Here is a 16560-nt window from a genome sequence, read left to right as displayed (position 1 = left end):
GGAGAATAAGCAAGAACATAAGTCAGCACATAACAAAAAAGCTGTACATTTAGATTCAGGAAACACAGAACAATCATTTACTTTTCAAAGGACAAATTTCTTCATCAGTAAAATAATATATTTGGATATCATGATGTTTGAGGCCATGTTTAGTTCCAAACAGGGTCTATGATATTTATCAAATCCCACCTCAAAGAAGAAATATAATATAGGTATATATTGTGGTAACTCTGAAGTAAGAGTTTACTAGCTGTGATGCCTTGGGAAAATTAATTTAGCTTTCTAAGCTCTATTTGTTACTCTGTAATGTGGTTAGTATAATGATTAAGTAATAGATAATAATGACTAATTACAATAGGTAATAATAGAACAGAATAGAATAATAATAGATACAATTCGACTGGCACATAGCCATCATTCCATTAAAGATAACTACAGCCACTATTGTTTCTTAAACGTAAAAAATAAAAAGTGTCTACTGTTTTTATGCTGTTATATTTGCCCAAATTCTGTCCTTGGTCTATTTCTCCCTCTCTATACTTTAATAATAATAGTACCTAACATTTATTGAGTGGCTACTAGCACTAAGTAACAAAGCAGATAATTCCCAAATCTAATATTCTAGTGCTTTGCATCAACATTTTATTTTTATTTATTTATTTATTTATTTTAAAGATTTTCTTTTTTTCCTTTTTCTCCCCAAAGCCCCCCGAGACATAGTTGTATATTCTTCGTTGTGGGGCCTTCTAGTTGTGGCATGTGGGACACCGCCTCAGCGTGGTTTGATGAGCAGTGCCATGTCCGCGCCCACGATTCGAACCGACGAAACACTGGGCCGCCTGCAGCAGAGCGCGCGAATTTAACCTCTCAGCCACAGGGCCAGCCCTGCATCAACATTTTAAAACAAGGCTGAAGCCAGGAGGGTGTTAGAACCAGTCAATGGAATTTCAGTCCATATGGGTTGGGTCCCAATGGTCAAAGTTGCAATGACAATTTAAAGAGTGTGCTATATGTATAAAACCAGTTGACAGTGATACAGCAAGGCTCCTGCTAAGGAGAACTTGAAGGAGAATCCTACAACATATTCATGGCATAGGCTCAAACATCAACGATACACATCCTACCTGTGGTAGATTTTTTGTGTGTGAGGAAGATTAGCCCTGAGCTAACATCTGTGCCCATCTTCCTCTACTTTATATGTGGGATGCCTGCCACAGCATGGCTTGACAAGTGGTGTGTAGGTCCACACCTGGGATCCGAACCAGTGAACTCCGGGCCACTGAAGCAGAATGTGCAAACTTAACCACTGCGCCACTGGGCCGGCCCCTGGTAGAAGATTTTCCTATATCTGCTTAGTCTTGTCCCTATCCTCTGGAGAGTAGCTAACATTATTGAGTGATTACTAATGTTTGAAATTGAGTCTAGGAAAAGATAATTACCTCACCAAGGTAACATAGAGTTGAGAATATAGGGAAAAGGTCAAGTGTTTTTAAAGTCTACTATTTACTGAGCACTTTGTACCTGGTATCAGAATACATGCTTTATAAATATTATTTTATTTAATTCCCATCTCAGTAATCAACACACCATTCAACCTGTTCAACCAAAAAGCTATGAAGTCATCTTTGACTTCTCTTTCCCTTTCATAACACACATGGAATCTATTACCATATCCTGACATCTCTACCTTCAAAATCTGTACCAAATGCAATCATTTGTCATTACTTTCACCACAACCGTTTTCATCCTGAAGTCCCTGCCCCAGCCTGCAAGGTCCTCCATGCTCTGGTATCTGGCTACGTCATCTACTAAACCTCCCCAGCCTTGCTGGTCCACTCCAGCCACACTTGCCTGTGTGGGGACCTGGAATTGGCCACCCCAAGATATGTCTCTTTGGTATCACGATTATTTGAGGCTGATTGCTTTTGATAAACTAGGACAGGCAAGGAGGCTCTGAGGAATGGAACTTGCCCTTTGTTAGGACACATTTACATTTGTAAGGTAAATCTCTATCTGTAAAAGGTGCCTCCCTCTCTGTACCAGGAAGAAGGAGATGACCTTCTCTCTAAAAACTCTTAATCAATACCAAAGGCAAGGACTTAAAATCAGCATTTTATTGTGCTTCTCTGGTAACCTCCTGTAACTGACTTCCCTCCCCCTCCCAACATTGGCATCTCCTGAAAGATTAAGCATCTTTCTTTAGGCTGGGAACCGACTGCAGCGCTCATCTGTGACGCACCCCCCCCCCCCCAGCCCGAGGTAACACACCTGCCACCCTGAGGCGCTCACTGAGACAGCAGACCTATCTGCCATTTCCATCAAGAGCTGTGCTGACAGAGCAACCTCGTGACTATTGTAAAAGGGACATTTCAATCACATGTGAAACACCCTGTTTGGGGGTATATAACCACTATGTGTACCCCATTTCTTCGGTGCCCCTTCTTCCTTCGGGAAGAAAGGCCCCAGGCCATGGTTCCTCATAAGCTTTGTTTAATTTTCTCTTGCTATTCTGTCTCATGTGAATTTAATTCGTTCTCCGGCCAGACAAACCCACATTTGGGGAGAGGAAATGTCCTCCTCCCCTACACCTGACATATACCATTCCTCAAAAACACCAACTATTCTTCATCCCCAGGTAATTTATATTTATTATTCCCTCTGCTTGAAATGCTCTTCTTTATTGCGTTCAGGACTCTACTCAAAAGTTACCTACTAAGAGGAGACTTCCCTGATCTCTTTCTATAAAATAGCAGACTCCATCACTCTCTATCTCCTTAGGCTACTTTATTTTTCTTCAGAAAAAGCTAATCAGAAATAACTGCTCTTCCTGTATTTTTTAAAAATCTAGGTGAGACTAAGCTTAGAGCTTTTAACAAGAACAAGAGAAGAATAACTTCTGAAAACAGACAAAAAGGTCAGTAGAGGAAGGAAAAAGACAAAAGTCTAGTTAAGAGAACTGAGTGCTACATTCACAGGCAGCATCCTTAAGAAAGAATTAGATCTCAGAATTGCTGGCTCTATGGTACACCAAAAAGAGCACCAGGATTCCAGCCTCCACAGATTTCTGAACCCCAATGTGGCACAGAAGCAGAAAACTGTCATCTTTTAAGGAAACACTGTGGATATGGACAAACATCCACACACTATCAGAAATAACCATGACAAAGTCAAAGTTAGAAACCTTCCTTCTATTTTCTGTGGACCTTGTTAACCTCCCATACTTTGGTGGGGACTCTGCAGAGGACAGAGCTCCCATAATGACCGACAGTAAATTTTGCACCCAGCAGGAAATGGGCTCTAAGTCACATTTAACTTGAATTAATAAAATTTAAAAATATGCTAGTTCTTGCCTACTAGGCTTTAGATTCAGACTTAATACACATAAATTGAACCAAGTTTCTTCTCTTTTTCAAATATTTCAATGATTTCACACCATATTTTGAATAAAATACAAACTCATGACCATAGTCTTCAGGACTGCATGATCTTGCCCTTTTTTAGCACTCTATCTCGTCTGCCCCGACATTCCCCTTGCTCTCTAAGAACCAGCCTTATTATTCAGTTCTTCAAAAATATCAAGCTTTCTTAGAACTCAGAGTCTGTTCCCCTTGCCTACAATTAATTCTATTTCCCCTCCTCTCTACACTCTGATTCTGTCTCATTTTCAGGTCTCAGTCTATATGTCACCTTCACAAAAAGGCCTTCCCTGGACATCCTATCTGAAACCCCCCTGCCCCAAGATTCTCTATCACTGTACCTCCTTGATTTCTCTCAGCAAAAGGCAGAGTTTTCCAGTTTGAATAAACAAAACAAGATCCAAATACATACTACATACAAAAACACACTTTAGATTCAAATAATCTAAGAAAATTTTGAAGGTAAAATATATATATCATACAAACAGCAAACCATAAGAGAGCTGGAGTAGCTATATTAATAACTGACAAAATAGCTTTTAAAACAATAAACAGTACTAGAGACAAAAGGAACATTTTATAATGTAAAAAGGATCAATATATCAGCAAGATGTAAGTTATAAATGTATACACACTTAATGACAGCCTCAAAATACATGAAGCAACAACTGACAGAATTGAAAGAAGAAATCACTAATTCAACAATAATAGCTGGATATCTGAATAACCATTCTTAATAATTCATAGAAAAACTATACAGAAAATCAGTAAGAATAGAGATCTGAACAATATTACTGAAGAGTGGCAGAATATAGCTCTCCAAAATATGCCACTTTGGCCTAAGGATTATTTTAAGCTAAAGACACTTGAAAAACAGCAGGTGCACAAAGAGCACTGTTACCTCCTCTTCTCTTCCTGAAAGCAGGATATAAAACTCCTATGTGAAAGATGCCCTCCCTGTACCAGGAGGAAAGAAACATTCTCATCACCAGAGATTGGGAGTAGAGGAGAGAAATATGTACAAACAGACCTTGTTAAAGTAACTCTTATCTTCCTTTAGTCTCCCCACATGTTTTAGTTACTTTTCCATAATTGCTGCTCTGTTCAACCTAGCATACAAGCACTTGGGCCTATCTACTCTTTGGGTCTTCATTTCCTTATGGGGACTCCCATGTACATGTTACACTCTGTATGCTTTTCTCTTGTTAATCTGTTTTGTATTAATTTAATTCTCAGGCCCAACCAGAGACCCTAAAAGGGGAGAGGTAAAGTTTTGCTTCTCTACACTATCAACCAGATTGACCTGTCATCTATAGAATAATCCACCAAACAACAGCAAAATACATATTCCTTCCAAGTTCATACAAGGCATTCTCTGGCACAGACCATATGCTAGGTCATAAAATAAGTCTCAATAAACTTAAAAAGATTTAAATCATACAAAGTATGCTCTCCAATCACATGGTATTAAATTAAAAATAAAAAAATATATAGGGCTGGCCTAGTAGCACAGAGGTTAAGTTCACACGTTCCACTTCAGTGGCCAGGGTTCACTGGTTCTGATTCCAGGTGCAGACCTATGCACCGCTTGTCAAGCCATGTTGTGGCAGGCGTCCCACATATAAAGCAGAGGAAGATGGGCATGGATGTTAGCTCAGGGCCAGTCTTCCTCAGGAAAAAGAGGAGGATTGGCGGCAGATGTTAGCCCAGGGCTGATCTTCCTCAAAAAGAAAAATAAAAAGAAAAGGAGGGGGAAATAAATTAAAAAATACGGTAGTCCCATCTCATTCTCAGTTTTGTTTTCTGCAGTTTTAGTTTCCTTTGGTCAATAGTGGTCTGAAAATAGTAAACGAAAGATTCCAGAAATAAATAATTTGTAAGTTTTAAATTGCACACCGTTCTGAGTAGCATGATGAAATCTTGCCACCATCCCAACCTGGACATGAATCATCCCTTTGTCCAGCATATCCATGCTGTATACATTGCCTACCCGTTAGTCACTTAGTAGCGCCTCAGTTATCAGATCAACTGTTAGGGTATTGCAGTGATTATATTCAAGTAACCCTTATTTTACTTAATAATGGCCCCAAAGCACAAGAGTAGTGAGGCTGGCAATTCGGATATGCCAAAGAGAAGTGCTTCCTTTAAGTGAAAAGGTGAAAGTTCTCACAATAAGGAAAGAAAAAAAATTATATGCTGATGTTGCTAAGACCTATGGTAACTCTTGTTACAGTACATTGTTACAATTGTTCTATTTTATTACTAGTTGTTAATCTCTTCCTCTGCCTAGTTTATAAATTAAACTTTATCTAGGTATACATGTACAGAAAAAAAACATTGTATATATAGGGTTTGGTACTATCCAGTTTCAGGCACCCACTGGAGGGCTTAGAATGTATCTCCTGAGGATAAGGAGGACTACTATAGCAAGAAATCCTGAACATCTTCAAATATTTGGAAATTGAACAACAGACTTCTAAATAACCCACAGGTCAAATAAAAATTTGAAGGGAAATTAGAAAATATTTTAAATTTAATAAAAACAAAACTACTATATATCAAAATTTATGAGATGTAGCTTAATGCAATACTTCGAAGGAAATGTCAAGCTTTAAATGCCTATATCAGAAAAGAAAGGTCTCAAATCAATAATCTAGGCTTCCACCTTAAGAAAATAAAAAAAAAAAGGGCAAACTAAACTAATCAAAGTAAGCAGAAGGAATGAAATAATAAGGATAAGAGCAGAAATAAAACAGAAAACAGAAAAACAAGAGAGAAAATAAAGGAAGCCAAAGGCAAACATTTAGTCAGACTGACCAAGAAAAAAAAGAGAGAAGATTAAAAAAACTCCCAAAACAAATAAAGGAATGAAAGAGAGAACAGCATTATTAACACTACAGAAACTTAGGGCATTATAAGGGAATATCATAAACATCTTTATGCCAACAACGCAGACAACTTAGATGAAATGGAAAAATTCCTAAAAAGGTGCAATTACCAAAACGAACTCAAGAAGGTATAGAAAACCTAAACAGATCTATAACAATTAAAGAAATTGAATTAGCAATTTAAAATATTCCCACAAAGAAAATTTCAGGCCCAGATGGTGAATTCTATCAAATATATAACTAAAAAACAGTACAGGGGCCAGGCCCATGGCCAAGTGGTTAAGTTCGTGCACTCCACTTCGGCAGCCCAGGGTTTCCCCATTCGGCAGCCCAGGTTTTCCAGGATTTGGAACCTGGGCGCAGACATGGCACCGCTCATCAAGCCATGCTGAGGTGGCATCCCACATAGCACAAGCATAAGGACCTACAAATAGAATATATGACTATATACTGGGAGGTTTTGGGGAGAAGAAGAAGAAAAAAAAGAATATTGGCAACAGGTGTTAGTTCAGGTGCGAATCTTTAAGAAACAAACAAACAGTATGAATCTTTCACAAACCCTTTCAGAAAACAGAGGTGAGAACACGTCCCAGCTAAATCTGTAAGGCGAGTGCTACCCTGATATCAAAGCCAGACAGACAGCATATGAAAAGAAAACTACAGAAGCCTCATGAAATTCCTTAACTATTAGCAAACCAAATCCAGCAATATGTAAAAAGTATTTATACACCAAGACTAAGTAAGATTTATCCTCAGAATATAAGGTTGGTTTAATATTCAATTAATGTAAGTCACTATCTAGAATAAAGGACAAAAAACATGACCTCAATAGATGAAGAAAAAGCATCTGACAAAATTCAATACTCATGCATAACCAAACAAAAAAAAGCAACTCAACAAACGAGAAATAGAAGAGAATTTCTTCAACCTGATAAAGAACATGTATGACAATCTCACAGCTAACATCATATTTAATGGTGAAAGACAGAATGCTTTCCTGCTAAGATCAAGAACAAGGTAAGGATGCCTACTCCTGCCACTTCTGTTCAACACTGTACTGGAAGTTCTAGCCAGAGCATTAAGATAATTTTTAAAAATTAGAAAGGAAGTCACAAAACTTATATGCAGACTACAGGTAGAAAATCCAAGGAATTCAAAAGAAAACTACTAGAACTAATCAAAGAGTTTAGCCAGGTCACAGGAAATGTGATCAATACACAAAAATTAACTGTATTTATATATACTAACAATGAACATTACAAAAACGAAACCAAGAAAACAATTCCATTAACAATAGCATCATAAAGAATACAAAGAAACAAATTTAACAAAAGTATAAGACTTGTACCTTGAAAACTATTAAACACTGCTGAGGGAAATTTTAAAAGCTCTAAATAAATGGAAAAACATTCCATGTTTGTGGACTGGAAGACTTAATATTAAGTTGGCAATGCTCCCCAAACTGATTTACAGATTCTGATTTACAGATTATGTGCAAAGTCCAGGTAAGTATGTCCACTACGAAGTTGTATACAAGAGTCTAGAATAGAACTAAAGAGAAAGACTTGAGTGCAAAAAGACAGTCTAATAAATCACAAGCATATAAATGATTGTTAAAGCAGTGGGAGTGGATGAGATCCTTCCTCCTACAGTATAGTATTGTGATAAGGAAACAGGAACTAGACTAGGGAACATACACATGAGAAAGATGAGCCCATGAAGAGGAGCCATACAGACAGGCTGGGAGAGAAAGGAAAACCAAGAATCAGGAAGTGCTTCACCAAAGAGGAAAAAAAAGCCAGAAGTGTCTACTGACTTTGGCCACTAGGAGGACCCTGAACACTTTACCAGACAACTTCAGGGACTTAGTTGGGGTAGACTTACTGTGTCAAAAAATGAAGGCTGGGAGCCGAGAGAACAGTAGATATAGCATCTAGTTTTAAGCAGCTTGCGGATGAGATCAAGAGGACAAGATGACAGCTGTGAGCCCATCATGACCAAGAGGGGTTTTAGTTATAACTTTAGTGAGGTTTTGTTGGCTGCAAACTCGTGAAGTAAGAGAAGGAGACTGACTTTTCAGAGCAGAGTAAGAAGGGGGGTGGGGGGGTGGGGGAAGACCTCTTGGGGGCTTGCTGATCCTCCACATTATAAAAGCACTTTCAGAAAGACACTGAAAAGTTTCTTTAAAATACAAAACTTCAGGCTTGCCAAATACCCGTGGCCTTTTTCTACCACTTACTTCTCTTAACGCCCCCTCCCCCCCCCCCCCCCCCCCCCCCCCCCCCGCCGCAAAAGCTTTACAAAAAAATTTTCTCCAAGTTTAGAAAAATAAAGGATCTTCACAAAAGTTAAATAAACCTCTTCCTAGTAGCCTCGGCCTTGGAAATGATGTCCAGGACATCACGGGCGCTCCCGCGCCCGTCCCTCAGAACAGATCCTCTCCTCCCACGGCCTGTGAGCTCCCCCTCCCACGCCTCACATCGCCTTGCCAAGCCGGTCCTGAGGGCTGCTCCGGCGGCCAGACGCCCTAACCCAGCACGGCTACAGCGACAGCCTCAGACACCTACACCCCGGGGGCCCGCAGCCATGGCCACTCTCACAGCGTCACCTCTAGTAACACGTGCCACATGCCCATAGCCTTTCCAGAAACCTCTGGCCCCGCCCCTCCGGAAGGCCGCCCGCAGGCCCCGCCCCTTCCTATGGCCGCCCGCCCGTCCCCCTTCTGGGTACTGAGCTTCCTTCGGCATGGCATGCTTCAGTGACTCTAGAACGAGAAGTTGGGCGTAGCGAGGCCAGTGCTATTTCGGGCGCCGGGGATGGAGAAGGGGAAGAACAAAACTCCTTCCCTCAAGGAGCTGCTATTCCAGTTGGGGGCCACAGACCGTAAGCTAAGACACAAGTATATCACTGAACGGGTAAGTGCTGTAAAGAAAAACAGAGCAGGACCGGCGGAGGGGAATGAGGACGCAGGTCGTTGATGGTAGTCGTGAGGGGTCTGAGAAGGTGGTATTTGATCAGTCTGAGGGGAATGAGGGCAGAAAATGTGACTACCTGGGGGAAGAACCGTCCAGGCCGAGGGACAAGCACAGAGGTCCAGAGAGGACAAGTGTGGCTGGAGCGGAGGCAGCCAGGAGGGTGGTGGGAGCGGGAAGGCCCTCCCCTCCGCCTTCCCCAGCCAGCCGCCCCCAGTGGGGTCTCCCAGACTGGTAGGGAGTGGGCGTGTCCACAGCCCGCTCCGCGGGAGGCGGAAGCCACGTGACTGCCCGCCTGTGAGCCCAGTCGCTGCTATGTGCCGGCGGCAGGAGTGACCACGGTGTTGGGTGGACCAGTAAAATTGGACCAGGAAGCGGGCAGCTTTCTCAACCATGTGAGATAGTTATGTTTAGGGTTGATATGCAGGATGCCCAGTTAAATTTGAAGTTCCGATAAGCAACGAATAATTTGTTAGTATATCTTATGCAAAATTATTCGTTGTTTACCTGAAATTAAAGTTTAACTGGGTGTCTTGTATTTTTATTTGTTAAATCTGGCAACCCTAATGTTAGAGTTCAGATACCAAATTTGGAAACTTGACAACAGTGCTGTGCTGAGCCATGTCAGAGCCTGAGGCAAAAGGAAACGTGTGCCCCTCGTACACATGTTTTTGTGTATTTTTTAATGGTTAATGTTCCCCAAAAAGTAAATTAGGTGAAAATATTGAAAAATTTAAAAGGTGGAATACTAGAATTCACTTTATTTCTAAGTTTATTTTATTTATACCAAAAGTAAAAATTACTATAAATTTTATTTTCCTGACTTTAATGGAAGAAAACTCATCAATAAAATTTTCAAAATCTATTTCTCTTGACCAAGTGCAATCTTAAATAAGTTTTAATTAACTTCAGTTTACTGAAATTTCTTTTGTATGGTGCCACTGTAACTGATATTGTTTAAAAAAAATTCCCTAGACCACTTCCAAATTTGGGTAAGATTGCAGTAAAAAGAATTTGTGAGTCAGTTTTAAAGGATCCAAATACAATGCTTTTATATTATAAACTATTGGTATTGTATGCTGCTTAAAACTACTTCAGATGGAATTTCTACAGGATTTAAATCATCAGACTATTTAAGAAGCTGCTTTTTGTAAATCAGATGTGTTCATAGAAAATTAACTTTTCTCCATGTAAAAATTCTAAATATCTGAAGACACTTCATTTAATTTTTCCTGTCTCCATTTCTAGGATATCTATAGTCTCCTTAATTTCTATTTGATAAACATTTTTCCTGTAATAATTTATACACTCATCCAATGATTTGTACATTTCCAATTTCTTTTCATTTTCAAACTCAGGAATTATATTCATATCTCTTGCTAAAGTTTTACATTAATCAAACATACTTCCAGAGTTACTGGCTCTCGTGTGTTATAAGCAAAGGGAGAGGTCTTCTTTTAAGCATGCAGCTTTGTATATAGTCCCTTTTTTTTTTATTGTAAACCTTTAACTTTTTCTACTTAGTTCAAAATATCGTCCCATATGGTTACATTGCATAAAAATTTGTAATCTGTTTGCACTAACATGCTTTATATTTCAGCAAACTGTACTTTGTCATTTGATGTTATATCTTTTAATATTTGACAAATCTTTAATAGGTGTGGAGTGCCTTGATTGCATTTGCTCTTGATGCCTCTCAAGATTCGTATGTGTGTTTTAATGTAGTTTTTAGGACAGGCATAATATTCTATCTGTTCATTGAATTAAAAAAATATGTATATATCCTTTGTACAATACTAAGAAGGTTATATTTCAGTTCATTGAAAGCAGCATTTTTGCTCATTAAGATTATGAGCTGAGCAAGGTACAAACTTGGCATAATCATTTTGGGGGGAAATAATGGCTTGTACACCCTTGTATACAGTTTGTTCCATTCTCATAACCCTGGCCTCAAAGATTTTTTTTACATCAATATCATCTTTTTCCAGTTTATAAAGAATTTCATAAGATAGCCCATATCCCTTTATCTCTTGAATAAAATCAATGAAACTTTCTTTTATTGTTACCATATTCTTAATGTAAATATACTTAATAATCTGACACACTTGTTTACGATGATGGTCTATATCTGGTGTACAAAGAGTAAGGAAAAATATTTTGCTTCTTTTATTCCCAGCAGTGTTTCAGACCTAACACAATTTCCTAGTAGCATTACATGTTCCCCCAAAATTCCTTTGTTGAAGTCCTAGCCCCCTCAGTATCTTGGAATTCGACTGTATTTGGAGATAGGGCGTTAAAGAGGTAATTAAGGTAAAGTGAGGTCATATGGGTGGGCCCTGACTCAATATGACTGGTCTCCTTATAAAAGGAGATTAAGACACATACAACACAGAGACCATGGGGTGACCGTGTGAGGACATAGCAAGAAAGCTGCCATCTGCAAGCCAAGGAGAAAGGCAGAAGAAACCAGTCTTCTCAACACCTTGATCTTGGACTTTTAGCCTTCAGAACTGAGAGAAAATAAACTTGTTGTTTAAGCCACCAAGTCTCTCAATATTTTGTTATGACAGCCTTAGCAAACTAACACACATTGTAAATTTGTTCTGAATTTTATTAGTCAAATAAGGCACCGATTCCTTTTTATGATAGTATTTGGTTTTTCAACTTTTAGAATCAACTTATCCTGGATACTAAAACAGTGTCCACAGTATAACTGACAGAAGTTAGAAGGTAAAAGGGCACATGATAATTTTATATGTTAACTTGGTCAGACTATGGTGACCAGCTGTTTGGTCAAACACTAGATCTTCATCTCACATACTAGAATGTCAGAGATGCTGCCTTGGCTTACAGAACAAAAAGATTTATGTTACCAGGTGACCAAGATAGGACTCTAAAATAACTATCAAAAAATGGCAAATGCAGGGGCCAGCCCCGTGGCCAAGTGGTTAAGTTTGCATGCTCCACTTCAGCGGCCTGTGGTTTTGCCGGTTCGGATCCTGGGCATGGACATGGCACATCAGGCCATGCTGAGGCAGCGTCCCACATGCCACAACTAGAAGGACCTACAACTAGAATATACAACTATGTACTGGGGGGCTTTGGGGGGAAGAAGGAGGAAAAAAAAAGATTGATAACAGATGTTAGCTCAGGTGCCAATCATTAAAATTTTTTAAAAATGTCAAAGGGAGGGGGCAGTGTAGTGGAGGATAGTGACTATAGGTAGATGATCAACTCTCACATTTCTAAAGGGGAAAAATCAAGAAATCGCAATTGCTAAGTATATGATTTATATCAGAAAAATTAAAAAACAGATAATTGAAAGGTTCCTCTAGGAAGGTGGGCTAGGGGAGAACAGTAGGGTGGGGAAGAATTACTCATGGTAAGCAATTCTGTTTCTTATTTTTTTAAGCCATGTGCATGTATTTTACACTGGGATAGCGGAGAAAGCAAGTTTCTACTTGTCTTTCAAGACACAGATCTAATGTTGCCTACTATAATACCAACTTCCCTGGTTAAATTAGACTCTCACTCTCTTGTGCTTTTTGAGCACTAGGTTCTGAGACCTCTCATATTTCATACATCTACTTATGAGTCTCTTCTGTTACTCTGAATTATTTAAAGGTAAAGGCAGTATTTTTATCTTTGCTTCCGCATCAGATCTTTAATAACTGTTAAATGGATGAAAAGGTAAATTTTGTAGAGTAAAGGCTTTGGGAAGCTGCCAAATCAGGGTTTGATTCCTAGGCCTTTCACTAACCAGTAATAAGACCTCATGTGACCTCAGGTACATTGCCTAACCTTTTTGACTTTCAGCTTCTTTATTACTTAAAGAGTTGTTGTACAGTCTATAACATCCCTAGCACTCTACCAAAGGCATACTGAAATGCTCAACTCTTCAATGACATAGTGAACATGTTAGTGCTGGGCTAAGTAGGTTAATAAAGATTACTGAAAGCAGTGTCCTCTCTCTGAGGTTATCCTGTTTGTTTCCAGGACCACACTGGGATTGACAGGCAGCCACTGGCACCTAACAGATTCCTTAATGTTAATACCATGCTTCACGCAGGAAATGTTCAAGATGACTGTGGAACATCTTGTTATGCTAGATAACAAAGGAGGATAGCAAAGACAAGGTTTTCTTATCTGTATTTTATTTCACATGAAAATGAATTTTAAAAACTCAAATGAGCAAGAGACTTCCAGTCCCAGCTAAGATGGGGTTGCTTATGGTAGAACAACTTTCATGTCAAAAATAACCATTAAAGCTGGATAAAATCTCTTAAAAATCTGTTTGAAGGCATCAAAGGACTGCTGAAGCAGAAAGAGCTTGGGCCATCAAGATCCTGGGGAAAGATGAATCCCAGTTTGACGAGCCAAACTGTATAGCCTCTTTTATCCTTAGATCATTTATTGATTCTAGGCATGGGGTAAGAGACAGGACCCAGATAAAGGACTCAAGCAATGGACAACTACTAAGAGGCAGAGAAACCAGCAGAGCTCTTGGCAGTCTCAAGGGGCAATGAAAGACAAAAATTAGACTGTAGTTTGTTAGAATATTGAATAGGAGGGAGAGGTGGAGAGCTTAGTCAACCACTCAGCCCATTTACCCATTAAGACACTTTCTGAATTCTGAAGCTGTATAGAAGGGAAAGTTAAGAAGCTAAGCAGAAAACCTCTGGAGAGAAAAATGAATTTTGGGGGCCCTGTCTAGATACTGAGGATACAAGGATTAGAGCTGTGGAACTGCAGCAGGCACAGATCCAGTGAACACTCTAGGCTGTCAACTGGAAAACCCCTGGATGACTATGTAGGGGAGAAAGTGAGGGTAAGAGGTAAGATCTTAAGAAAACTGTAATCTAGCCTTAATTAAGTCAGCTCAGGCCCTGATTGGATTATGGTGATCAATCCCCATTCTGCCTAGTAGAGGAAAGGATGGACTCTTTGTGTAAGAGGTTCTCACTATCCAGAGCCTCTACTACAAATGTCCAGTATTCAATCAAAACTTATCAGGCATACCAACAGAGTGGACCAAATGATCAGAAACCAAAGAGATCCACAAAAAATCTAAATCATGGAGTTAATCAGACAAGAACTTTTAAATAACTGATTGAGGGGCCGGCGCAGTGGTTAAGTTCGCACGTTTCACTTTGGTGGCCTGGGGTTTGCCGGTTTGGATCCCAGGTGCGGACATGGCACCACTTGGCAAGCCATGCTGTGGTAGGCGTCCCACATATAAAGTAGAGGAAGATGGGCATGGATGTTAGCTCAGGGCCAGTCTTCCACAGCAAAAAGAGGGGGATTGGAGGCAGATGTTAGCTCAGGGCTAATCTTCCTCCAAAATAAATAAATAACTGATTGATTAGTTCAAGAAAAACATGGAGAAAACAAAAGAAGTTCTCCATGGAATTAGAATCTATTAAAAATAACTGAATGGATATTCTAGGACTGAAAAATACAAGAAGTGAAATTAAGAACTCAATAGATGGGTTTAGCAGCAGTAGAGATAAGTGAATTGGAAGACAGATCAATAGGAAATACCTAGTCTGAAGCACAAGGGGGAAAAAAGGATGAGAGACACAGAAAAGAGAGTAGGAGACATGAAACACAGTGAAAAGTTCTAACATCCAGATTATTGGAGTCCCAGAAAGAGAGGAGAGACAGAAAATAGGACAGAAACAATACTTGAATAATTCATCTGAGAAATTTCCAAAACTGATCAGAGACATCAACCCATAAATTCAAGAAGCTCTGTAAACTCCAAGCTGGAAAATAAACCCATACTAGGTACATCATAGTGAAACTAGAGAAAACCAAAACAAAGAAAAATCCTAAAAAGCAGACAGCAGGGAGGGGGTGGGGGGGAATACTTTTAAAGGAGCAACAAAAAGACAAGATAGCTGAATTTTCAACAGAAATGGTATAAGCCAGAAAATAATGGAATTACATCTTAAAATGTTTAAAAACTCCTAGATGCATTTAATAGAAAAGAGAATTAGTAAACTAGAAGACAGATGGAAAAATTACCCAAAAATATAGTATATAAAAAATATGAAAAACAGGTTTAGAGATGAGAATAGTATGATATCTTTTCACTTACATTTAATCAGAGTTCCAGAAGGTACACAGAAAATACTGAAAGTGATTTAATAACTTTCCAAAACTGATTAAAGATACTGTACAGATTCAAGAAGCCCAAAAGAATGTCGAATAGGAAGGGAAAAAACATTTAGCATGCCAGTAATTTTTCTGTTATTTCTCAGCTCTAAGCTCATCCTTCTATACTCTGCTATTATACTGGAGTTGTAACTCTGTAAACTGCTATATTTTCGAGATTCCCTTACCAGCTGGTTTCCTGTTAGGTTCTGCCAATGGAAGTCACTAGAGGGCGATAGATGGCAGGAGATAGGCAGCAGTTGCCCTAGACCTGGTGACTTTTTTCATAAGAGACAGTTTTATATAGTAAGCCACGGAGATTTAGGGATTATTTTATTACGTTAGCATAAGCCTATCCTATCCTAATAAAATATGCAGAAACTATTTTTTTAAGTAGACCTTTGCACCTCATACCATATACAAAAATAAAACCCGAGTGTATTAAAGACATAAATGTAAAAGACAAGACTAGGATGCTTTTAGAGAAGAATATAGGAAATACTTTCATGATCTTGGAGTATAGAAGAATTTCTTAAGACATAAAAAGCATAGATCAAAAAGGAAAAAGCTTGATAAATTTGAGATAAAAATTAAGAACTGTTCATCAAAAGACAGAACTAAGTGAAAAACTAGAAAAAAGATATGGTAAAACATAACCAACAAAAACCTTGTGTCCATAATATATTAAAAATTCATATGAATCAGTAAGAAAAAGACTTGAATAGACACTTAAAGAAGAAACCTAAAGACTAATAACCATACAAAAAGGTGTTCAATATCATTAATAATCATGTTAAAATAGATAATACTGTACATGTAACGAGCTAGCTAAAATGCGAAAGTATGACAGTACCAGATACTGGAGAAGGTTGGGATGACAAGAACTCTCATTCAATCCTGGTGGGAGGGTGCATAAGCACTCTGGAGTAAATTATGTACATGGTAATGTTGAAGACTCACCTTCTAAGACTCAGCATTTTCACTTCTAGATATATATTCTACAGAAATGTGTGTTTATGTGTACCACAAATCATATATAAAAATGAAAATGGCAGCATTATTCATAATACACAAAGACTGAAACCAACTCAAATGTCTATCAACAGTAATATTGGCTATATTATGGTA

At 38.8% G+C, this 16560-nt stretch overlaps 1 protein-coding gene across 7 annotated transcripts in view; it reads right to left on the bottom strand.

Annotated features, from left to right (window-relative positions):
• Nucleotides 1–16560, bottom strand: part of P4HA2 (prolyl 4-hydroxylase subunit alpha 2) — a 62195-nt gene that overhangs the window by 11532 nt on the left and 34103 nt on the right. The window lies entirely within an intron of this gene.

This window comes from Equus caballus, chromosome 14, assembly GCF_041296265.1.
Source record: "Equus caballus isolate H_3958 breed thoroughbred chromosome 14, TB-T2T, whole genome shotgun sequence".
Lineage (NCBI taxonomy): Eukaryota > Metazoa > Chordata > Mammalia > Perissodactyla > Equidae > Equus > Equus caballus.
This window is presented reverse-complemented; position numbering and strand designations above follow the sequence as displayed.